The sequence below is a fragment of the Macrobrachium nipponense genome, chromosome 20 (genome assembly GCF_015104395.2).
Source record: "Macrobrachium nipponense isolate FS-2020 chromosome 20, ASM1510439v2, whole genome shotgun sequence".
Lineage (NCBI taxonomy): Eukaryota > Metazoa > Arthropoda > Malacostraca > Decapoda > Palaemonidae > Macrobrachium > Macrobrachium nipponense.
The window spans coordinates 22,036,832-22,062,449 of NC_061089.1; the positions used below are offsets into that span (position 1 = coordinate 22,036,832).

At 36.0% G+C, this 25,618-nt stretch overlaps 1 protein-coding gene across 1 annotated transcript in view; it reads left to right on the forward strand.

Moving 5' to 3' along the window:
* The window catches only part of LOC135223237 (growth hormone-inducible transmembrane protein-like), a gene marked incomplete in the record, with an annotated part of 99,090 nt that extends 73,472 nt beyond the window's left edge, over positions 1-25,618 (forward strand). The window contains 4 exon segments of the mRNA XM_064261731.1: positions 11,769-11,894; positions 23,189-23,303; positions 24,127-24,270; positions 24,900-25,618.

Sequence of the window (25,618 nt, forward strand, 5' to 3'; positions counted from 1 at the left end):
CTCTCTCTCTCTCTCTCTCTCTCTCTCTCTTCTCTCTCTCCCCAATGGGGAAAGTAAACAGGGCCTTCTCACATTCAGTTTGCACGCACATGACTTTTCCCTCGGGAACTCCAGCAACTGCTTTCGTCTTACAATGACACTCATATTTTTTCATGGTTTCTAACTTTGGCAACCATGGAGTCTTCTCAAATAGTTAAGTTATTAGTACTTTGCTCCTCGAAGAAGCCTGTGGTATAAGATTAATTGTTCTATAGCTACGTTTGTAACAATGTTTTTTTTCTCTCTCCCTCTGTCAGAACTCATCCATGACACTAATTTGACTGCGTGTATCTTTTCTGTTTTTGTTTTCAGTTTACGCGTAGAACAATTCTTTAAAATTGCGTAAAGTAGAGTGCCAGTTGCTCAATCTCGTATTGTATTGCTTACTGAGCTAATACATTTATAAAATGAATCATTCGTACCAGCATCTTTTCAACACTTCGTTTAATATACATATACATACACACACACACACACACACACACACATATATATATATATATATATATATATATATATATATATATATATATATATATATAAGAGATAAGAGAGAGAGAGAGAGAGAGAGAGAGAGAGAGAGAGAGAGAGAGCGAGAGAGAGAGAGAGAGAGACCGACTTTACTCAAGTCAGTAGAAATCAAAAGTTCCAACCCAAAACTGAAGGAAGTTGAGATTATCTAAGAGGTATGGTAATGAACTCGACCCATAATTAGAATTTTTTTTTCCCCTTTTTTATTTTTGATGAGTCAGGTTCTTTGCGGCAGAAAGGTCAACCAAACTACTGTGACTTCAAGGACGAGTAGATGTGCAAGGCATTCAACAACTGTAGCAGCAGATAAGATCTACACTGACTGCATTCACTTGAAAGGGCAATTATCTCGTTTGGCCTCCTAGTCTCTCTCTCTCTCTCTCTCTCTCTCTCTCTCTCTCTCTCTCTCTCTCTCTATAAAGTTTGGAAGCCCGTTGGCGAATTTATTTTTATTTGGATTGATTCTTCTTTCTTGCTCTCTTTGCTTTTTTACTTGTGGGGCATTCTGTTCTTGTAAACTTATTGCATGTGAATGAAGGTCGTATAATAATAATAATAATAATAATAATAATAATAATAATAATAATAATAATAATAATAATAATAATAATAATAATAATAATAATAATAATAATAATAAATTTGTCTCAATACCTCTTAATTTGTCAAAATTTAAGTAATTTAGTAATCTTGAAAATCAAAAACATTGAATTTGAACAAACTATTTTAACATTTCTTTGTGCCCCTGCAAACATTCACTAACTAGTGTACGTGATGCTATGCTTGCATATATGAGTTTGCATGATCAGGGAAACTTACGTTTACACATATGCATGCATTACAATAAATGCATTTAGTGGATAAGGAAAGGTAGTTTATTCCATTTTGAGGTTTTTATCTCCCCAAACATAATACAGACCCCTTTTTTCCTTTTTTTTTCCTTCTAGGTATTTGATCTTCTTCTTCTTCTTCTTCTTCTTCTTCTTCTTCTTCTTCTTCTTCTTCTTCTTCTTCTTCAAGTGTCTGCGGAGTGGAGGACGGGAGAAAGCTTAAGAAAACTCAAACACGAATGAATGCACAATGGAGATCTGCAGGAGAAAACAACCCAAGACAATGACTGGTTGGATTCAAGACCCAGTAACTATTTTCATTTCCTCTTCTTGGCAGCAGGTTTCGACGTCGTGATGTATTGAAAAAAGAAAAGAAAACGAGATTAAGTGAAATCAAGACTTGAGGAAGTTTATTTTGGTTCAAAGAAGAAGAGGAAGAAGAAGACAAGAATGTGAAGGAGACGTTAGGTTGAAAGGAGTATGCAATGAAGGCGAGGCAAGTAAAAAGTAAAATAATAAAAGGAGATAGAAAGGCAACAGAGAGAAAAAAGATTAAAAGTTCTTAGGTATTACTTTCTTTTCCATAATTCTATTGACATTAAGAGAAAATTTGAAATAATTGCTTATGAAATTATCAGAAATTATTGACACCTGTCGTACTCAGCCTTCATAAGCGGAAAATTAAAGCAACGGCTAGAAGTGATACAAGTGATAAGTGAATATAGCAAATGAAGTTACTGGTATTGCCTTTAGTATTAAAGAACAAGGGCATAATTTCACTATAGTAGTAAACAAATGAGAATGGCGAAATGAATAACTCTGCAAGATTCTGGAAAAAGACGTTTCTTGAACATTTTTCCAAATGCTAATACTCGCGAAAGAGCAAGTAAATCTCTTTTGCAATAATTACACATTGCATGCAGGGAACAATTGCAGGAGGGGAATTTCGGTACTCCGTTACGTGACATTGCACCAAGAGCGAACCTGACGAGGATGACGTCATGGCTGCGTGACGTAACTGTCTGATAGATCTGCTAAGGTGAATGAATCAGCTCGTAATTACATGATTATATTTTCATTATGTTTTCTCGTTTAGTCATAAGGTTTCATAGCCAGCAGAATCAAGTAATACTCTACCTTTATACCGTCTGTGTGATATGTTCAAAGATTTCTTGCTTGAATTTAGGTTGATAAATATTGCAGCAACACGGACACAACTACCTGATGTTGCAGAAGCGAATAAAACTTTGTGCGTAGCATTATTCATATTAAAAAATCACGCATGTATAGACCGCAACGGATAGTTCTGATCAAGGTAGAGGCCCAAAATAACCGGATAAAAAGAAAACAAATACCTAACACCATTAAAACTTTTTAAGGGTGCTCTTGCGTAATAGGATAATCACCATCATATCATCATCATATCTTATGGCACCATTGTTCTACCCATTGAAGTGCTGTGTCGTTTGTTGTTCTTAGATCCATGTCCGAACAAGTGGGCCCTAGTGGAAACCTACACAAGATGTGATTCATAATTTGGATTGGTTCCCCACAGAGGCGTTCAGCACCATTTGTGTAACCCCATCTCTGGAGGTTATCCCCTGTCCTACCAATTTTTGTTCTTCCTCTATTCAGGGTGATCCATTTCCTTCTGGTGAGGGAGAATCCACAGGGCAGGTCTTCACTAGGGTCAGGGAGGGCATGATTTAAATAAAATATTTCACTACCTAATCACGTTTTTATATATTAGTTGGATGTAAAGGAAAGAAATTTCTTCGGATAATAAGACTTACGATTCTTGCTGAATTGAGGCAATGTTCATTGTTACGCTTTTCATGGGAAAATGAAGACACGTGTCATGTCATCCACACTAAGAAATACTGTCTTTATATATTTTGGGGAAACAAGGATCGTAATCCACTCCTGATTATTTCATCGGAAACTGAATTTATCAGCTGGTAGAAAGTTCCCTAAATGAGATCATTATTTCAGATGCGTTGAATTTACTTTGGTTAAGAAAAACTACGATTGCAATACCGGCGGTTACTCGATTGCCAACAAGTAGCTGCTAATATGATATATATATATATATATATATATATATATATATATATATATATATATATATATATATATATGTACATATATACATGTACATGTATATGTATATGTATGCTTGTCTGAAGCCGAGGAACCGTCGGTATAGCGATCGTGGTTTTCTTAACCGAAGTGATTTCAACCCATCGGAAATAATGATCTTGTTCACGGACCTTCCTACCAGCTGCTAAATTCAGGTTCCAGTGTGTGTGCGCGAGCGCTTGTGTCAAAATCTCTGATGTATTACAATAACTTGAATATGTTCCCTTGTTTCTGGAGGTGACGCTGCTGAAACAGTTTCACCCAGATGAAAATAATTTCCTCAGAATAAACTTCACCAGTTTGATTTTACTTCTCATGGAGAAAATGATACTGTCAACTTCTGAAGCTGTTACAAAAAATGAAATACAATTTCAAATGCCGCTTGCGAAGAATTCAAGATTTTTAACAGTAAAACTCGAGAGGGAAAATGGCACAAAACTACAGAGTGAAAGAAGCTTAAAAACTGGTCTTGAAATGACCAAACTCTAAATATTGTGTTCACTGGCTTGATCTTCTGAAGCACACACACACACACACACACACACACACACACACACACACACACACACACACACACACACACGAATAATGCTATGCTTTCTTCTGAACATTGAAAGTGATATCTTTGATACCTGCAAAATACGGTAAGGAGCTACTTCGTCTTTGAAATGAGCAAAATACATATGTACTGAGAAAGGTCGATCAAGCATGTCTTCATGTTGGATTTATAATCTACAAACGTTTGTATGAAGGATGATTGACAACATGACTTTAATAGAAGTAAATAACCAACCATTAAAAATAGCCTAACTTTTACAACCTTTGTTGAATTTCATAGTACCAATCTAATATCTATGCTCTAAGTGTTTTGTTTTCCAAACTAAATGCAGGCAGTGTCAACGTGTTCAAATTATATCCATTTATTTCTTTTGTACTCTGAAAACAGCCGAATAAGAAGGCAAGACAGATATTTTATTGAACGATGTTGCATAGATTACTCGTATTTCTGCATAAACACGTCGAAGAAGCTTTTGATTATCTGCCCGATTTTGTGAATCCACTGAAGGAGTATCACGATTAATGACATAAGATATTCATTCTTAATCACCAAGAAACTTTCTTTTCGTGTCTGATTACTGGTTATAATGACGAAGAAAGTGTGCCAGGCGTATTAGTCGCACGAGAAAAAAAACGAAGATAATGGGAGCCATGTTGGTTTATGTAGGCCTACGGCTTGGAAGCATAAAAGAGTCGAATTACAAGGCTGTCCTAACAGAATCCTTTACAGGATATCAGATTATTTGTTACTGAAAGAATCATCTAATGAGACTGAACTTTTCTGTTGGTAAAGTGGTCTAGTTGTTATCCGTAAGGAGTAGGCCTACTTAGTGTAATTTCGCCTTGGTTTATTTTCAGTTGGCCACTTAAAGTTTGATTACTTTTGTTGAAGTGATATGCAGGATTTATATGGATTTGCTGTGAGGATTACTTCGGATTACTTTGTTGTAATCAGTTCAGATTATCATAGCATTTTTTTCTATGATCTGTTAATCTAAGGTAAACAAACCCAAACGACGTCCTTTTATTTGTAGTGATTACTGTTGGTGAAAGTAGTTCCATTAACTCGTCTAAGTTTAGAATTTGGAATACAACATTAGTTTCCCTGAAACTATTAACACGATGCAGTGTTTTTTTTCGGTTACTTTCTCATAACTACCGTGTTTAGTTTAATTTGTTTTCTTTAATCTCTGAGAGAACTTGATTAACTGCACGATTTAGGAAACTTGGTCGTCATAAACCTTAAAAAAAATAGATCAAAAAAAAAGTTCGTTCGCGTGTTCATTGTTTCAGGGTAATTAGTGAACGTATTTTAGTATGTGGCAGATGAAAAAATGAACTGAAGACTACAAAAAATTTTTAGACTGCGTAATACATGCACAAACCTACTGTTACTTGATGAAACATATATAAGTATGGAATATAATAACATGACGAGGAAGACGAAGAAGAAAAAAGGTGAAACCTTAAAATAAAATCAATAAAAAAGGCTCAATGATTTACAGGAGGACAAATATAAAATTACAATGAGCTTCAGAACAAAAGAGAGACCGGTTTTCAGAGACTTCCAACTTGATGGATGTCTATTACAGATTTTTCTTACCTAAGAATGGGAGAGTAAGTGGCCAATTGACCTTTTCTCTGTGAGAAAGAAAAAACGTAAGAAGTTAGGTAATAACACCCGTCAGCCTCAGAACGAAATGGACCGAGAGTTGGTCCTCCTGAAGCTTTCACCCGCCACGAAAAAAGGACCTTGGAACATTTGCAGGGGTTTTTGAGAAGTACTTGTACAACTTTAAAACATTTCGTAATCAAGAAGAAGGAATCGCAGAGTACTGGTGAATAGTATATAGCTTTCACCTACAAGAAAATTCATACAAGGAACTTCCATAGTTTTGTGAAATTTAAGAATTTTATTTACTAATGAATAAAAAATAGATTCTGCTTTCGCAAGCTGGAAAAAACTTGGAATATCAACATAGATATAAAAAGTACTAGACCATTTTAGTGAAAACTTGTTTTATTTATTTAGAAACAGAGAACGTTATGAATTATATCTGTTATTCAGATCGTGTGAAATAGCCGCGTAGTAAAGAGAACTATTTATGGGGTTAATTCAACATACTTGCTAGCTGTTGCTTCGTGAAGTAACCTGACAAGTCCCACACTCATGACTATCAGGTGCGGGAATTCATTATATTTAGGCAACCCTTTCTTTGCCTTGTCATTGAAGGTGGATAATACTGCAGTACACTCTTTCTCTGCCTTGTTAGAAAATCCATCTCTGCTTCATGTCTATGACATTTTAGTAAAAAAAAAAAGTGACAAACAGTGAAACGTAAATTCATACCTTGAGAGAGAGAGAGAGAGAGAAAGAAAGAAGGGAAAATCTCAGCCAGGAGGAAGTAGTAAACACGTTAGAAAGTGATGCAAACACCTGACGCCCCTCATGAATGAAATCTCAGCTAAGTTAAGGGAAGGTGAGTCGTAGGAGCTCAGAGTTGGACGCAGTTCAGCAAGTACTACTTACTCCATATTTATTGCTAGTTTATCACACAAGGAAATTATTCCTGGCCTCGTTTTATGAATAACATCAGATAATTCTCAGCTCTCCGCTGTTGCTTACATTTTGTTTTTTGTTTAAACGGCAGTTTTTAGTTTTCTTCCTTCAGTCCATGTTGATCGACCATCGAGCGGTTCAATGAAGTTTTTTCATTTAGTCAATCGATTCATATCTACATATTCCCAAAGCTTTAACAAGTCAGTGAAGATTTCATATTTACTTATTGACTTGCTCTAATATAGCCTACTATTATCGTTACATTTTCGATTACAGTAAAGACGTCAACGTTTTTATTTCCTTATTTTAACCTTGTATTTCAAGCTTTTTTGCGAAGAGATGGCAAAAATGACTGGCCCAAATTCTTATCGAAAACATAAAAGGAAAGGTTCTATAGCTCCATGAACTAGGAAAGAATAAGAATATTTTTTTTTGAAAACTACACAGAGAAATCCGTGCCTGAAGGCATAGGTCATTACGTATGCAATTATTCTTTTCTCATCATTTCGTTCGTATGAAGTTGAGATCGCTGTTATTGAAGGCAATTTTCTTTCAATGCCACCGACGTTTTTCTCAAAATTTGTTTGTAGCTTCGAGGAATCTTTGAATGGCGTTTTTGTCTCATTGACCATTGCATGGCTCGCCAAGCTTCATGTAACATATCGTTGGAAGTATGCTGAATCATAGGACTGTCTGAAGACGTAAATGGAATGGTCTGTATTCTTGCCTTCATTTATCCAACCATCCACCTCCCTCTCTCTCTCTCTCTCTCTCTCTCTCTCTCTCTCTCTCTCTCTATATGTACTAGCAAACTTACCCATCTACGATGGGTGATAAAATACGGGTGCAGAAGTGAGAAATTTATATGTACTATTTGTTCAGCAATATTAAAATAAGGGCGATTGCACGAATAGTCTCTCTCTCTCTCTCTCTCTCTCTCTCTCTCTCTCTCTCTCTCTCTCTCGTAATGTAATTCAAGGGACGATTACTGAACGCAGAGAAATTCTTATTCATTGTTATTTCCCCTCTTTTAATGATTCTCTCTCTCTCTCTCTCTCTTCTCTCTCTCTCTCTCTCTCTCTCTTAAAGTAAGTGAAGGGACGATCAATGAACGTAAAAAAGTTCGTATTCATTATTGTTTACCCTCTTTTAATGATTCTCTCTCTCTCTCTCTCTCTCTCTCTCTCTCTCTCTCTCTCTCTCTCTCAATGTAAGTCAAGTAACGAAGACGGTGATGGGATTATCGGATTACTTAGCTCTCAAATCACAAATTATCTCCTCTTTCTTTCTCTCTCTCATTTTTCGATAGCAAGATAAAATTATAAAATTGTAGTGCATTAATCTCTCTCTCTCTCTCTCTCTCTCTCTCTCTCTCTCTCTCTCTCTCTTGTCGGTGACTTTCATTTAACGGAACAGGGATCTTGATTGGTTCGTTTCTTTGTCAATTACTTTGCACGGTGATACGAATAATAAAGTGTCTTTCTTTTCATTATGTTACTGCAAAGACGCAACTTGTATGTCATTGCGTTATGGATACTGATAAATGCTCTTATGATCTTGTGTCTTCCAAAAAAGAATAGAAAGTAGGAACTTGTCAGTTTCCTTTTTATTATGTCCATTGGCAGGATCGAAATTCCGAAGCAACATTACCGGACAGTACTTCTTCAACGTTATTTTGTGCACTGGCAGTCTCGATGGATTTAAGTTATTCAAAAAATCTTGCGGATATTGATGATAATTTTCATCTTCTATTGTGTCCGAGCTGAAATATTCGCGACTTTCTCCGAGGAAGTTGTACAGAAATTATGTATGAAAAATCGTAAAGTAACTAAGTCTACGGGAATAACCAGCCTCGTTTCACGGCCAGAAACAGCTCCTTTTCAAGGAATCCCTTCTCACCCCCACCCCCTACAAAGGAGGGGGGTTAGGTTGGATGAAACCCCATTACAAACCATCTTAGGGGTACCCACCATAACCCTGCCAAGTTTCATGCCCATCTGACCAGCCGTTTGGCCGTGATTGAATGACAGACAGACAGACATTACGCCCATGATAGATGATATTATATATATATATATATATATATATATATATATATATATATATATATATATATATATATATACACATATCTTTTGGGTATGCAGTACATACAAGGATTTTTTTATTGTTTATCTTTAGATTCTCTCTCTCTCCTCTCTCTCTCTCTCTCTCTCTCTCTCTCTCTCTCTCTCTCTCTCTCAATAGCTACTGCGCAGCATGATTCGTACATAAAATGTAGTTTTAACACGCACCTTCAGATTCTGTCAAGTTACCCAGAAATCACGTACGATTCAAGTTCAGTTATCTCCAGTTAGTCTAAGAACAGTAACCGTTTTAATTATTCAGCGTTTACAACAGAAAATCACTTGTTTTATGATCCTCTGTCATTGCTTTATGCACAATGCCCTTGTTTTTTCTAACTTTATTTTAAGAAACAACAAAACATTAGAATTTTTACACAACGCGTTTGGGATTCCTTGTTATAGGGGAGAGATTTCACTGGACTTACTTTATAATTTTCACACAAAGCAAAGACTTTAAAGTATAGCTGGACACCTTCAAGCACACGCACAGACACACATACACGCACCAGAGAGATAAAGGGACGAAACATGAAAAGCTCCATACTAGTTATATTACAATCACGAATAGAGACTTGGACACCAAGCACAGTTGGAGAGAGAGATGCTAAGATAAACTCAACTCATTGGTTTGCATCAGGAGTCTCGGCCTCATTTCTTATCTGAAGAAGAAGAAGAATGACGCCCTGTACGTTCTATAACAGACAGGAATGACCAATGAACTGGAACTGCACCTGTACCCGTTGTCACCTTTAAGTCAGGATTCGAAAGTCAGTGGACAAAGTCTTGGACTTGTCGTTGGTCCACTTGTTGGTGTTCGAATCGGTTTCACCGTGTTTATTTCTTCTTCTTCTTCTTCTTCTTTTGTGAGCGGGTGGGGAGGTTGGTAAGGGCTACGTGGGTAGGGGATGTGAGTGTGGAAGTCGAGTGAGCGTATGAAAAGGATGAGAACATGAATGAAAGATTGAAGAGAGAATGCAAAGCTTTTATTTTCACGTAAATATGAAAAAGGAAAGGCGAAAAATCTATGAGAGATTAAAAGAATATTGAAGGCTATCATTAAGATTACATATCAGGACGCTTAAACATTAACTGATCCCCAAGAGATATTATTGTTTTGAATGCAGAACATTTTTTTCCCCTGACCGAAAATAGGATACTACAACGCAGACTGATGAACCTTTTTTTTTTTTTTTTTTTTTTTTTTTTTTTGCATCAGGAGGAGCTTTTTTCATAATCATAAAGGTACCAAATTGATAATCCTTATCAAATGGTACAAGTTTTTGCCTATGGCAACATGAGGAGTTTCCTCCTAAAATCAAGTGGTAAGCGGTATCACTTCTGTCAATTTCGTTTATTATTGTAGATCTCCGGAGATAGCAAAGGAACGCTTGATTTCCTGTCATGGGTATAGCATCAATGTGACCTAAAAAGTGATGGGTTTTTGGAACTCGGTGTAGAGAATGATTCTTGGTAAGTTTATTTTTCTATCTGACATACACAGACGACTACCCGATCAAAGTGTTAGTAAGTAGATAACTTCATTTAATGTAAAAGAATTATTTTGTTGTTTTTGCTGTGATGGCAAGTATCCTCATTAAAACTGATGTTAAGCTAAGTAAGTCTACTAATTACTTTACCAGAACATGAGTTATTCCTCGATTTACCGGCTTGTGCCAAGCTTATATTCCATAGACCTGTTAATAGTATCTCTACCTCAACGATTGTATGTATATACATATATATATATATATATATATATATATATATATATATATATATATATATATATATATGCGTGTGTTTTAACAACCTCTTGAACCAACCCCTTAACGAAAAAAGTATTTAAGAGTATGTGTACACTTTAGTGCGATTACAGGTCTGTGTGTGTTCATGTGTGCTTACACGTCTTGAACCAGTTCAGAGATTCCTGCCTGTGTAGCTGGGGCACACTTGTAATTCACAAGAGAAAAAGACTGTTGCAGAAATACTAATTCTCGGAATTGTAGTGCATCCTCAAGAGACTGACGAGGAAAAGTTTTAGGATTTAGAATTTAGGCTGATCTGCCTGAATGTCTTTTGAAGTAACACACACATACACACACACACACACACATATATATATATGTGTGTGTGTGTGTGTGTGTGTGTGTGTGTGTGCATACGTTAATTAAGATAACGCTTCTATAAAAATTAAAATTAAAGAGTTCGCTGACAATTATTATCACACGTATCCCTTGCCCTTTGAATCTCAGACTTTCCAAAGCTTTCTTTGCGTGCGTGTGTGTGATTAATTTCTGCACTTAGGATCATTTAGCTGCAATTTGCTGTGAAAAATTAGCCGTCAATGAGAGATATCAGAAAAAAAGAACTTCGTCAAATTTTTCACAGTGCGCATATAACCGATAATGACAGCTGACTCTGGAAAATATTCTTCAAAACGAGATTTATATACAAATATAAATTCAGTTTGGTACTAATAAAACACTTCGAGCTGTAATTTGAACAAAACAGAAGTGGACAGTAGAAAGATGATACTGTCGCAATTATAAGTAATATGCCATTGTTTGATTGTGAAAAGTTAACCGAATGGTTAAGCAATCTCTCTCTCTCTCTCTCTCTCTCTCTCTCTCTCTCTCTCTCTCTCTCCTTTATGTTTGTAAGTTAAATATCATTCATCTTCAGTTGAAAGTGAGAGGGTATTTCCGTCCGGGTTGTAATTTCTTTTCAAGTAGGACGTTCTCTCACTCTAAACATCTTGCTTAACATCAGTATCCAATCAAAACATTACCTTCTGTTCCCCAGTGAGAGAGAGAGAGAGAGAGAGAGCGAGAGAGAGAGTCAACATCTTACGAATATCGAATGAATAGTTTCACCGTACAATGAATCTGCTCGGCGAAACCCTTCCGTTTTCAGGTAGTATCAGGATAGATCCTGAGTATTATGTCATTCGTTGTATTTATCATTTCCTTCTCTTCCTATCAACAGAAATCTACGACAGTCGACAAATGATCAGTCATACTGGATTTGTAAGTAAACATGACCGCCTCGTTCGTTTCCTCGCCCTGTTCTGGGATCAGTCGACTAAACAAGTCGGACATCGCTCTTCTCAAGGTATGGCTTCTAATTCCATATTCCAATTCTATCCTTGGTTTTTCCTTCCATTTCTATTTTCGTACCAGTAGAATGACTTTGCAGCGGCCGACTTTGCAAGCGTTCAAGCACCAGAAATGACCCCCCATTCCGCTAGTCACGTGCCTGAGCAGCGTGTTATCAAACCTGTTTGCGACATCTCTGCCACACACTTTACAACGCCTTTTGGATATTCTTCCAGAAATTCTCTTCGATCAGGTACAGGTTTGCATTTGTAGTCATCGCTAATCGACAAGATTCCGTGGAAAATATACACATTTGCACTTGATGATTCGCAGGACAAACGCGAGCGAGTACAGTGACGCGTTTCTATTTCCATGCGAATGTCACTTTAAGTCACAATGACAGTTGTTTATGGGCTGAAAGACTAGAAAAAGTAAGTAGGTAAATTCCTCGACAAAGAATATACATCAGCAGCGACTTGACCCGTTGCGTTACACTGTAATCCACTCGCTCATATTCTCTTCTAGGATGAAATAAGACCTCCACTTCCAATGCGTCTCATAATCCTTTCATTCAACCCTTTTTAATCATTTCATTTCTTAGCCTTCATAACATTTCTGAATTTTTCCTCAACTTTTCCCTTTCCTTCAAAGTGTATATATAATAATATATATTATATATATATATATATATATATATATACATACATATATATATATATATGTGATATATATATATATATATATATATATATGTATATATATTATAGATAAATATATATACATGCATATACACATATGTATTTGTATATATATGTATCTATATATGTATATGTATGTATGTATGTATATATAATATAGTATATATATATATATATATATACTAATATATATATACATATATATATATAATATATATATATATATATATATATATATATGTATATACACTTTGAAGGAAAATGAGAGGATAAAAAAAATTATTGAATTTCTCATCTCTTCTTTTCCTTGTGTTTAGATCATTCGAATAGGTTTGTGTAAACCTCAGATCCGTTGTAAGCAAAGCCTAGCCATTTTATTAAAGAGAATGATGATTTTTTTTAATCCATGTTTTCTAAAATGATACTTCCAGATAACTGAATATATTCCGTTCACAGTCATTACGCCCCGAAAGAATCAGACATTTCATGATGCGATGTATTGCAAATGAGAGTAAACGGAGATCTAGATACAGGAAAATAATGATTAAAGTCATAATGTGACTCGAGATCATTAATTTAAAACAGTTCGGCGATAGAAAATCTCCAGTAAGCAAACAAGAGTAAAATCGCAGGAAGCATGAAATAAAGCACGCAGCTATAAGACCAGGAAACTCCTCACGTATACGTACTATCACCACCGCCACCGTCACCGCTTAACCGCTATCACCGCGAAAGAGAGAGAGTGTGTGTGAGCGGTCTCTTCGGAGCGGCGAGAGGCTCCAAAACAACAGCCAGCCACCTCCGGAGAAAGTGGAGCGCTCCTCGGACTTGATATTCACCCCCTGTCCATCCCCCCTCCTTCCCCTAATGCCGATCTCCCTCAACCCGAAGCCTCCCTCTCCAGCGAGCTCTCCAGCTCCTCTCATCTGGTATTTTTTTTCTTGCATTATTTGTACTTAGTGAATTGGACATGTAAACTCAAATGTCACCTGACGCCGGCTCGCTTTTGCCACCGAAACCAGTTTCAGATGTCGTTGGCGTTTCAGCTCGCGGTTGATTCTGGCTTGACTTTCTTGGGTGATTCTTGCGCTGTGTGGTAGACGACAGAATGTTTTTTTAATTGTATCTGATCATTTATTTTGTAGTTGTCCGTTCAGTTAAGAACATTCTGGAACGTTTGCGTAATCGTGTGCTTGAATGAATGGGTTCACATAAGGGATTAAACGCTTACGCACATACATCACTCACACGCAAATAAATTATATATATATATATATATATATATATATATATATATGTATATATATATATATATATATATATATATATATATATATATATATATATTATATATGCATTATCCAATGTAGCACGAAAGAACACGTACTTGAGAATATCCTTAAATCCACGGTAGGAAGGTAAGTGAAACAGAGACTGGCAACAAATACTTTCGTAGTATATTCTACATTTTTAAGTTCACACTTGAAAATGTAGAATATACTGCGAAAGTGCTTGTTCAAAGTCCCTGTTTCACTTGCCTTTCTACCGTGGATTTAAGGATATATATTTATATATATAATGTGGATGTGTGAGCTTATTTCCTATGTAAGAATCTTAATCGCCGTGATGTTCGAAGTGCATCAGTATTACTGCCATTATTCTTAAAACCAATTCGTTATATTAAACATATTTGAATACATAACCACTGAAATCTAATATAATTTTAATCCAATATATTCAGGTGCAAGGGAACACATATCCTTTGGCTGAATTTTCATAGGTATAGAAAGGGAGCTTTTGTGTCTGTATATGATACAGTTTTCAAAAATACAAGCGTTTTATCGGTTTATTTTACCTCCACGGGATACAGTTAGCTGTGGGAGCCTTTATTTACATTTAAGTGAAGCCGAATTGCATGTAGCCAAGAAAGATAGCTGTTTATAGAAGGGTTACTTCAAAGGGTCAAAATTATTCGGCTGTCACATTCCAAAAAAATAATGTTTTTTCAGTTTCTTATTTATTTATTCATCAATTCAATCTTATTTATCTATTTATTAAGCTGTTTATTTGCTCATTTATTTATTTATTTATTGTGCAATGTCGCCGTCTGAACAATAACGAAATTTAGAAAGTTCGCGTGACAAACACGAATTTATCGCTTTGCTATCCACATAGATTACTTCAACGGACCAACAGGCCTTACGACTCATGCAACAGATTGTCGTAAATCTGATTCTCAGGTCTACCTTTCAAATTCTCTTAATGGTTTGGAAACTCATAAAGCCTTTAATAAAATTAATTTTATCAAATGTCTAAGTAAAATCAAAATAAGTTATAGGTAAACTTCTAAATGTTAGTAAAATTTTAATGAACAACGCTAGTTGAAATGAGATGTAGGCAAATGAATTGTGAAGTAGGTACAAAAAATGTGAATATAGGCCAAAAACTTTGCTAGTGAACATTTTACTGACTTTTTCGTAGAATCAAAACTTAATCCTAATAACAGTGATACTAGATTAAAGAACAGGCTCGCCCATCGAAAGATGGAGGCTTATATGGCTCTTGGAACACAGCAGGAATGAAAGCAGACAACTTGAAGATCTACCGTGTAAATATTTATTCTAGAAACTTTCGCATGTATGAAGGTTTTACGTTCCTTGTTTAAGATCTTTGGTGCATTCCCTATAATATGTCATTCTTAAAATAAAGTCGAATAAGAAAAATACGCTAAATTTCTCTGCAGAAAAGAAATGAAACTCTCAATATTCTCTCCGAGATAAAACATCCGACGTCGTACACCTGGCAGATGTCAGTGTTGCCATATGACAGTCGACGGTAAGCGCCATGTTTCTTCAACCTGAAATTCACTTTCTCTCGCAAACTTATTTTTATTTTTTCCACTCTTGTGATCTCTGTTATTGCCATCGCTATCTGCATCGCCCGTTACATCATTTGCAGTGGTTGCATGACATCACAGTCATGCGCGTTGCTTACGTGGAAAGAATTCACACAAACTGTGAGATTTGCTTCATCATTATCACAATACTTCTATTTCTTCTCAAATTTAAGAGGCAGTCGTTTTTTTTTTCTTTTGCACCGACTCGCCATGTTAACCATACGGGAAGCTAAGATTGGGCAATAAAGATATAATAAAAGAATTTTGGTCTGTTATTATTATTATTATTATTATTATTATTATTATTATTATTATTATTATTATTATTATTATTATTATTATTACAAAGAGGCTATTACCTTCATGAGCAAGAATTTAGCACAATCAATGCTCACATCGCAAAGAGAGAGAGAGAGAGAGAGAGAGAGAGAGAGAGAGAGAGAGAGAGAGAGAGAGAGATACACTTGCATGCTTACAGCTTATCAGTTATACAAGGGCTCGGTTCAATATATCATATATTCCTCACGAAAGTTAATACATTTGTCTCCTTTCCATTTTCTTCTTCTGATACGCAGAAGAATTTGCCAGGTAAACAGAACATCTTCGATGAATTTCTATAAAAGAAGCTCTCTCATTGATGAATTGCTTTAAGATATGCTGGTTTTTGCTCATATTAATCTGAGTTAGTTTCGCGACCAGACTCTACATATAGTATGCTAAAAATTGACTCTCCTTCCTCTCCCCTCTCCTTATCTTGCTCCTCCGTCCCTCACCTCACCTTCAGCCTCTTCTAACTTAAGTTTTGACTTGAATTTTCCATCCTATAAATCCCCCGTGACCTTGGAGTTCAACCCTGTTCACGTATCTCACTTAAGGCCCTTTAGGCAAGGGTCCCTAAGAGCCCAATCTACGAGTATGTAAGAAGCATATTTTTTCCATTCATGGAGGAGAAAAATGGCGTGATGATGCTAATGGCAGAGAAGGAAGTTATCAGTGATTGTTAAAAATAATGTACACGAGGCTCACAAAGGTTAACCTGCAAGACATATAAAGCAAACTATAGTAGAAGAATTAGTTCCTCGTTGGACGAATGGGTTGCGTGCTTGCCTACCGATTTGGTAGTCCCGAGTTCAATTCCCCGCCCTGCCAACGTGGAATCAGAGGAATTTGTTTCTGGTGATTAGAAATTCATTTCTCGATATGATGTGGTTCGGATCCCACAATAAGCTGCAGGTCCCGTTGCTAGGTAACCAATTGGTTCCTAGCCACGTAAAAATATCTAATCCTTCGGGGCAGCCCTAGGAGAGATGTTAATCAGCTCAGTGGTCTGGTTAAACTAAGATATACTCAACTTAGTAGAAGAATTACGAGAAAAGAAGTCGACTTGATCGAACTTCAAGAAGGAAAAAGAGCCTATGTGAAGACAACTGACGGCAATTATAAGAATAAGCGTGTAATAGAAGGATTACAAAGATTGGTATAAAAGCAGTGTCGTGAAAGTAGAGAAAATAATCATAAAAATGGTTGATGACGCCAATAAGAAAGAAAACAATGAGGAAGCTAGATAATGCTGAGACGATGAAACAGGAAAAAGACGCTTCAGAGATAGACGAATTAAGTGCATCATAAACAAAATCAGTGCATCAGTCAGCCAGTTCCATTCAAGTCTTCTAAAAATATAAAGTGTTAGAAAAGCTAATGGCAAAAGGGCTATTTCTCCCCGCCACACACGCCCCCCCCCCCTTCCCCTTTTAGTTTCCTATATCTGTCACTATACCCCTAATGCCTTTTTGGTGGTATCTTTACCATTTATATTTTTCCTTTCTTTTTTGCCATTTTTAATAAAACATTGGTGATCAGTTGCTTGCTTTATAACAATTGTTGTAAGATGTTAAAGTGATTGAAGTGGACCTCTGGATTCGGGCCCAACAACTAAAGCCCAGAAATATTTAAATTTATTCATTATTATTGTTTCATACTTTCATAAATAATGTGGACATTTTCTGTTTCCAAAAGAAGTAATGCTGGCACAACACGTTACTAGGCTGAATCTGTTTCAGTAATCAACTGACTTTGAACCATCGTGACTTTTGAGAAGTATTTTTCATGATCAAGTTGTTTTGTTTGCAGATGTTGGAATGGTCTGATCATACTTGTATTCCAAAATATAAATTAACAACAATAAGTAGAAGAAGGTAAGAGTTTACCATCAGATTTCGCTATTTTCTTTCATGTTCTGGAGTCCTATAATATCCCTTGAGGGGCAACTCAAACGTACTACATTTCGATTATGACGGTAACCTGTTGTAACATTTTTCACCTTTCGAAAATAGAAATAATTCACTCCAAATAGAAATCTTTCATAAAGTTGTGGATTTACTGAAACCCTTGTTCTTTCCCCATTGATGCCAACCCGTTATTTGGATAATTGAAAATAGTCTGATGCTTGACGATATAACTGATTAAACTGGAAGTTCATGACCTCGTTATTCCAAGAGTAGACCAAAGCAATTAAGGTATTGGTTCTCAGCATATAACGGCTTCTCATACAATGAAGACCATGGAACCAAAGCAGGATAAAAGTAATGAGAATCTCTTTCCTTTCCCCAAAACGAAAATCAACATTATCACATTTATATTAATAGAGTAAAATATTTATAAAGAAGGTATTTCCTTAGATGAAAAATCTACTGAATTTTTTCATTCAACACATCAATGAGTAGAAATGGTAATAAAATAAGTTTAACATCACTTGTTCTCTGCACAAGATTTCGAGTAGTACAGACAAGTCCCAAAGTTCTTCAAATCTTCTCTCCAGCAAGAATTCTGGAAGCTTCAGTGTTCGTTAATTAAGAAATAGAGCCAACTGCAACGACGAGAGAGAGAGAGAGAGAGAGAGAGAGAGAGAGAGAGAGAGAGAGAGAGAGAGAGAGAGAGAGAAACTACAGTAGGCAGGAGGAGAAAAGAGAAAGTGAAAATCTACCTGCCATTTACTGTTATTATTGAAGGTCTTCGTATCTTTTCAGATTGCCTTTCTATTGTCCGAAGAAGATTTCACTTACATTACGGAAAGGAAGCATCCAATCATCTCTGAATTACGATGATTTCTGAAATTAGTTGATTTTTGCACTAGATTATCCGGGATATGGGATACATTTTTTTACTTACATTTGACATTCACGCTCACAGACACACATACATGCAGACACAAACACACACACAAATATATAATATATATATATATATATATATATATATATATATATATATATATATATATTATTATATATGTGTGTGTGTGTGTGTGTGTGTGTGTGTGTGCGTGTGTGTGTGCGCATGTGTGTGTGTGTGTGTGTATATATATATATATATTGTATATAATATATATTATATATATATATATTATATATATATATATATATATATATATATATATATAGTATGTATGTATGTATGTATGATATATGCATACACACCAAACACATACATATACACATATATGTACATATATATGTGTGTGTGTGTTTGTGTGGTTCGTATGGATGTTTGTAAAGTGTAAGTGTTTAAGATCTTTTAAATATTATTTGGTAGACATTTCGTAAGCAAGCTTTCCCAAAAAACTGCAGAGTAACCCCGTGTGAGTAGCCTGGTTTTGCCCTACACCAGAAAATCTCAGGAAAAATAAGGAAAAAGGAAAATTCAGTCTTTTCAACTAAATTGAAAGTAAGTTGATGAAAGGAACAGATGCAGTAAAAAAAACTATAGCGAAGTAAACATTACTGAAGTTGGAAAAAGAAACCCACAAGATTACAGAGAATAACTTGTTTACTTGAAAGTATTTACATAGTTTTAATACTATGTAAATACTTTCAATTGAACAAGTTATACTCTGTAATCTTGTGGGTTTCTTTTTTCCTCTCCAGAAGAAAACTGAAAGAAGTTTTTGATTGCTGAACTGAAGTTGTTGACAACTTCAATTCCTCTCTCTCTCTCTCTCTCTCTCTCTCTCTCTCTCTCTCTCTCTCTCTCTCTGGCCATCCTTATCATTTTCCGATTCCCTTTGAATACAATAAGCGACCGTCTATCTATAGGGCGAAGCTTAACCATCGCGATTAACCGCCGCGAGACAGTTGCTGCATCGGTCAATCACATCTCGAAGGATAACACGTGTCGTCGAGAGAAGAGCAAAAGCGAGAAACCTCCTTTCTTCTTTTGTAATAAATGCTCTCATCCCGGCTGTCAATCGGGCGTCATGTTTCTGAGGTATCTGCCGAGGCGATGACCCGCAAGAATTCTTTAGAGCGCCTCTCTCGGTGGTTACAGTGGCCTGCCTGTAAATGCCCGCTGTGGGTGAGTCGACGAAACCTATTGGGGTGCTTTTGCTCTAATGATCATGAAGATCCTCAGGTGACGACGATGATCACGTTCGTTTGGATCCGAGGGCTCTCGTCGGAGGCACGAATCGTCTCCCGCAGGCTGATTCGCCTTTTTCTCGGATGCAGATTACCGTGCAGCATTTCAGAATGTGATTTTCTTTTATTTTCTTAAAGCTTTCGTCATCTTTTTTTCGTAGGTTACTCCAGTAACTCTTAAACATTTTTCAAAATCAGTTACTTCACGGTACATGAAGTTTTCTCGCCGCATAGCATTTGTGATACTCGTTCGAGAATTTCATCTACTCATGAAAAGTATGCAATATAAGTCCTTTTATGGGGACGTATTTAACGCAAGTATTGCAGTCTGGAAACAAAGCAAGCTTCTATAAATAAATAAACAAATCCGCTTGACTTCAGAATTACTGACGAGGCATATTCACCAGCTTTTCAAAACCCTTTACCGTCTTTTTAAAAAAACACAAGATGCGTGAGTCTGCTTAAGGTTTGAGCAAAGAGGCAGTGACTCAGTCATCAGTACATAACGTTATGTGGCAACCCCTAAGTTTAGCCTTCATGTGAGGCTGAGTCTTGTGACTATTTCCGAAATTTCGATTTTTGTTACATTTTTCCTAATGATGCTTCCCCGGAATAGGCATAACTTCAGGGTTAAAGATTGTGGAAATGAACAGATTTTAAGAAGGATAATAGCTTTGCGTCGTCTGATATCAAAGTTAATTAACTTCTCTCATTATTATTACTACTGATTTACAGAATCGGAAAGCGTTCGAGACCATTAAAAGATTTCAGAAGTTATGTAAAGATTCCCTAAAGCTGAAGGATGTTAGGAAGTTCTTAGAGAGAGAGAGAGAGAGAGAGAGAGAGAGAGAGAGAGAGAGAGAGAGAGAGGAGAGACGAGAGGAAGGAAGATGACAGAGAGAGAGGAGGGAGTGAGAGATAGAAGCGAGAGAGCAACTAAAGATGAGAGAAACTTTCGCATAGGTGTCTATCCACTAGCAATCGTCGTGAGGTCATGGACTTAACGCCCAAGGAAAAGTGATGCTAAACTCGGGAGCTCCGTCCTTCATTTCCCAATAAATTCAAGCCTGTAAATCCCTGACCTTTCCCTATAGGCATTTATACCCGGAAGTAAAGCCATCCTTCGATATTACAAAGGCACGGGCATGTTCGTATCGTTAACAAGGACATTAGTCACAGGGTAGCCGGGGAGGCTTATTCCTTGATTCATGGAGCTCTGTCAAAAATAGAACAGTTAAATGAGAAAGAGGTACATTAGGAGGAAAATAGAGAAGATGAACAGACTAACACAAGTAACGTAGCTCAGATCGTCGTTCAGAAACTTCATTCCCTCAAACGCGGCCACATCAATCGCCCTACTCTGGAGCCTTTACGGAATGTAGTACAACTGAATTTTGATACGAATTTATTGAATTCAAGGACTTGGTTCCATTGTAGCTTGAGATAGTGTGCTAGGTAGAGAGCCTTCCTAATTATATCTAAGGTGAACCAATAATCTGTTGATGAGACGTATAACTGCATGGTGCTTGCACCATACAGTTATACATACAGATATGGGACCTCGGGGTTCCTTTTTACGTGGGCATTAGTCAGTGAATATTAGAACGGTTTTTAATATAATCGGAATCCTTTACAGGTAACGACATTCTTCTTCGTTTTGTAATAATAACAGTAATAATAATAACTGGATAAATTACTACAATTAATATCCAAATCGACCAAACAGTTGGCAGCGATTATAGTGCCTTCAAGCACTTGTCATAGCAACCTCTTCCCGTGAGTTATGATGACGCAAGCTGACGTGTATTTCTCCTCTTAGGTGGTCATGTGACATCATCACCAGAGTACTACAAAAGTAAGGGATAACAATGAAAAAGGGGAGAGCGAGGGGAGTGCGCTTAGTAGATGAGTAGATGATCCGTGCTCATGTGATCGATTCCTCATTTCTTCTCGCCGAGAAATAAAAAAAAGAAAAAAAAGAAAAACGGGGAGGGGCGTGACCTCAGAGGGACAGTCCGATTGTAATCAGGGCGTTCTGGGTCTTCCGCTCACTTCAGCTCTGAGGGTCGCGAGGATAGGTGAGTCAAAGGTGGACCTTCCGTTGTTCTTCGCGAGTAACCTATAGTCTTCCAGCGCTTCAGTGGCGTGGTTGATATGGTGTTTGCGTTCCACCTCGGTGGTCGCGGGTTCGATTCTCGGCCATTCCATTGAGGAGTGAGAGATGTGTATTTCTGGTGATAGAAGTTCACTCTCGACGTGGTTCGGAGGTCACGTAAAGCCGTTGATCCCGTTGCTGAATAACCACTGGTTTCATGCAACGTAAAAACACCATACAAACAAACCTATAGTCTTCCTCGTCGCCTTTTATTATATAATTATATATATTATGTATTATATATTATAATATATATATTATATATAGTATAATATAATATATATTATTTGATAAACGGTGAAGACGTAGGTTGTGAGGTTGAACCTTATAGTGAATTGAACCTTATAGTGAATTTCATATTGCTGGGACGTCAAGTTAGTCATAATTTGCAAAAATTCTGTAAAATTAATATGTAGTTTGCTTGCTAGCCCATATTCTGGCATGGCAGTAGATTTGCAATACTGTCTCGTTTCCATGTACGTTTTTTAAGTTAATTTATGAAGAACTGTTAATCTTTTTCATTATTTTAATATTCTTGTAATTAACTGGCCTATATGTAATTTTTCACTTCTTAATATTCGTTAATTACCCTTTTCGAAGAAATAATTACGTGAACTCCAGAAAGCACGGCATTTTATAAATAGTTCCATCTGCTACAAAGATTTGTGGAATAGTAACCTACATTTCTATAAAAATGATATTATCAAGTAGTTGCCATTTAAACTACAAACTCAGCATTTACTCTCTAAGCTTCATGAAGCTCACGAAGCTCCACAGTTCCTGGTTCACATATGAGATTATTTCAGATTTATTGACATAAATAATCACCACGATGGAATCCGGGAGGCAAATTCTCGAGAGGTATACTAGAATTGCACCAGCCCCGTTTTTTTTTCTTACCATGGTCCTAGGTTAGGTTAGGTTAGGTTAGGTTGTTTCTAAGTTGTCTACCCTTGTAAATTTGGGATGGGATTATTTTCAAGACTATTCCACTGTTAGTTTTTAAAATATGGCGTCATGCTTTTCTCAGAGAAGGTCCCGTTACTCGGTTATAGTTCTGGAATAGGCAATCCGGGAGTCAGAGTAGCAGCTCTTAATAATACCTTTAAAAAGATCCACAGTAATTTCTTTTATTTCCTTGATTCTTAGACTACAAGGCCAGCGATGACGAGGATCCTGTATTTTTCGGTCTTAATTATGGCCCTCATCGGATTGGCCCTAGGTGCCTCAATTCCTCCAGAATCTGGCGCAGCCGCTCCTACTCGTAAGTGTCATCATCATTATTATCACCTATGTAAATACCTATAACGGTTGACAAAATAAGATCACAATCAACAAAATTATTATTAGCGTTATCTCTGGGTCTCACTATTGAGAGTAAAATCAAGAATAATTTTGTTGTTTGAAAATATCAAATCTACAGAGCTTTAAATTGGTTGCCCAGCCATCCTCAACAACGAGACCTGATTAAGTTCTCAAAATATTGTTTTATATGTATTGTTTAATGTTAGTAATCTCCACGGAGCTCTTGTGTTTCTGTGAAGCACAGGTTCTAATGCTTTGCAGAATCTCGAAAGCTCTGTACAACTACGAGTCATCAACACAAAGAATTTGTTAAAGTTGGTATATTCTTCTCCTTCCTATTATTATTATTATTATTATTATTATTATTATTATTATTATTATTATTATTATTATTATTATTATTATTATTATTATTATTATTTGGGAAAAACTCTATCACGAGCGTATATATAATGTTCTAAGGGGTCCACAATAATAAAGAAAAATGTTAAGAGTTCGTGTATGATTTAAAAGCACTTTATACAAGCTTTGGAACCCTTTCCTTGGTTCATCTTCAGTCAAAAAAAAAAAAAGTTTTTTTTAGACTGAAGATGAACATAGGGAAGGGTTCGAAGGGTTTTATAAAGTGTTTTTAAATTATACACGAACTCTTTACACATTTTTTATTATTGTGGACCCCTTACAACATTATTATTATTATTATTATTATTATTATTATTATTATTATTATTATTATTATTATTATTAATAGAACATTTTTATACCTCTCATAAAAATGGCAGCTAGTCCATCATCAACAGCCATGCCCTCCATTTCAATGACTGCCGACGGAGGCTTCATGCCCTCCATCGCAATCAACCCACCTCCTGCTGGAGCCGTTGCCTCGCCCTCAGCCTCGACGCCCTCCATCGTCATTGTGCCTCCGAGTAAGGGCAATTTCGTGAGCTTGTCGATTTTCCTGCTTCGTTTGTGCTCTTTGAAAACTTAATATATTTTCAAGTTTTTAATGTTTTTTATCATATTTGAGTAGAAAATGATACTTAATGAGTACCTGACATGTGCGCTTTGAAAAAACTTAATATATTTTCTGTTTTTCAGTGTTTTTTATCATATTTTTGTAGAAAATGTTACTTAATGAGTACCTGACATCAGAAGTTTAGTGAGAAATGGGACTGAATGATTGTTTATTTTATGGAAATCTGATATCATAAGTTTAGTGACTAGTGCCATTGAATATTTTCTTTAAAATGGCTTGATATTTGATGAGTGAAGGGGATTTGGTAAAATAGAATAAATGTATATATTTTAACTCGAATTCAATAATAATTGATGACTGATAGTATAGCTTGCTTAGATGCGGAAATAATTCTGTTGTGATGAAAAATTAGCGGAGTGATATAAAACTTTAAGTTTTATATCATTTTGTAATATTTCTTTCCAATTTGACTCACAAAAAAAGTTCAATTCGGTATTAACGTAAAATGGAAATTACGCAAAACCTTAAATCTGATGCTTTATATTCATTAAAATGACGCAATTCCCATTTCTTTTTCAGCCATGCCACCAGCAGTTGCTAAATTTGTGAGCAAAATCAAGGCCGCCAAAGCAGCCCTGACGGCGTCTATGGCAGTTCCCGTCGTGTAGAGATTCCAAGACCCTCTGTAGCATCTACAGGACGCTGGACCTTCTTAAACAGGATTTAGAGAAGAAATAATATAGTTCAGTTAACTATAAGAATACAGAATTTTGCTAATGTTCTGTTATTCTGGACAATAAGTAACAAAAACAATAAAGATAACGTTTATGATATTCTGCTATCTGTATCATTTAGAGTTTTGTTAATGTGATTTTTCGTCTGTGTGGAGGTATTAGATAATTTATAGATTAGTATATTGACGTCCTGCAGTCATTTTTACCTTTTTGCAATGCTTGAAATAAATAAGAACGAGTCAGTTTCGAACTTCAAGGCGATGATGTGTCTTGGTTTTTTATGGGGACATTTTATCACTCAATTTTTGTAATGCTAAAATCTCTGGCTTTGATTTTAAAAACTGTCGAAATTTCCAAGTAAATGATTATGAAAAGAAATAAATATAATGTTCACCTATGTAGAATAGCTTTTATATGAACGGAAATGGTTGTAAGAATTAAACTACTGAACATCACTGCAATGCCACTAAAATACTATTTACAATTATGGCCATCCTTTTGTTTTGTAGTTGTTAAAGACCACTGTAATGAAAAGAAAGGTTTTCAATAAAAACTGTTGTATTT